The sequence below is a fragment of the Salvelinus fontinalis genome, unplaced genomic scaffold (assembly GCF_029448725.1).
Source record: "Salvelinus fontinalis isolate EN_2023a unplaced genomic scaffold, ASM2944872v1 scaffold_1421, whole genome shotgun sequence".
In the NCBI taxonomy this organism is placed as follows: domain Eukaryota; kingdom Metazoa; phylum Chordata; class Actinopteri; order Salmoniformes; family Salmonidae; genus Salvelinus; species Salvelinus fontinalis.
In genome coordinates, this window is record NW_026601630.1 from 25,001 (window position 1) to 26,038 (window position 1,038).

Genomic DNA, 1,038 nt, shown 5'->3' on the forward strand with positions numbered 1-1,038 from the left:
CACACGAGAGAGAGAGAGAGAGAGTGAGGAAGAGAGATGATTAGAGACACACACGAGAGATAGAGAGAGAGAGAGAGAGAGTGAGGAAGAGAGATGCATAGAGACACACACGAGAGAGAGAGAGAGAGAGAGAGAGAGAGTGAGGAAGAGAGATGCATAGAGACACACACGAGAGAGAGAGAGAGAGTGAGGAAGAGAGATGCATAGAGACACACACGAGAGAGAGAGAGAGAGAGAGAGAGAGGAAGAGAGATGCATAGAGACACACACGAGAGAGAGAGAGAGAGAGAGTGAGGAAGAGAGATGCATAGAGACACACACGAGAGAGAGAGAGAGAGAGAGTGAGGAAGAGAGATGCATAGAGACACACACGAGAGATAGAGAGAGAGAGAGAGAGAGTGAGGAAGAGAGATGCATAGAGACACACACGAGAGAGAGAGAGAGAGAGAGTGAGGAAGAGAGATGCATAGAGACACACACGAGAGATAGAGAGAGAGAGAGAGAGAGTGAGGAAGAGAGATGCATAGACACACACGAGAGAGAGAGAGAGAGAGAGTGAGGAAGAGAGATGATTAGAGACACACACGAGAGAGAGAGAGAGAGAGTGAGGAAGAGAGATGCATAGAGACACACACGAGAGATAGAGAGAGAGAGAGAGAGAGAGAGTGAGGAAGAGAGATGATTAGAGACACACACGAGAGATAGAGAGAGAGAGAGAGAGAGAGAGAGTGAGGAAGAGAGATGCATAGAGACACACACGAGAGAGAGAGAGAGTGAGGAAGAGAGATGCATAGAGACACACACGAGAGATAGAGAGAGAGAGAGAGAGAGAGAGAGAGAGAGAGTGAGGAAGAGAGATGATTAGAGACACACACGAGAGATAGAGAGAGAGAGAGAGTGAGGAAGAGAGATGCATAGAGACACACACGAGATAGAGAGAGAGAGAGAGTGAGGAAGAGAGATGCATAGAGACACACACGAGAGAGAGAGAGAGTGAGGAAGAGAGATGATTAGAGACACACACGAGAGAGAGAGAGA

At 47.9% G+C, this 1,038-nt stretch overlaps 1 protein-coding gene across 1 annotated transcript in view; it reads right to left on the reverse strand.

The window, feature by feature from the left end:
* LOC129849291 (uncharacterized) overlaps positions 1–798 on the reverse strand; it is a 14,223-nt gene extending 13,425 nt beyond the window's left edge. The window contains exon 1 of the mRNA XM_055916219.1: positions 1–798. This exon is cut by the window's left edge and continues 2,053 nt beyond it. The gene's annotated coding sequence lies outside the window, so the exon portion shown is untranslated.
* Positions 799–1,038: the final 240 nt, after the last annotated feature.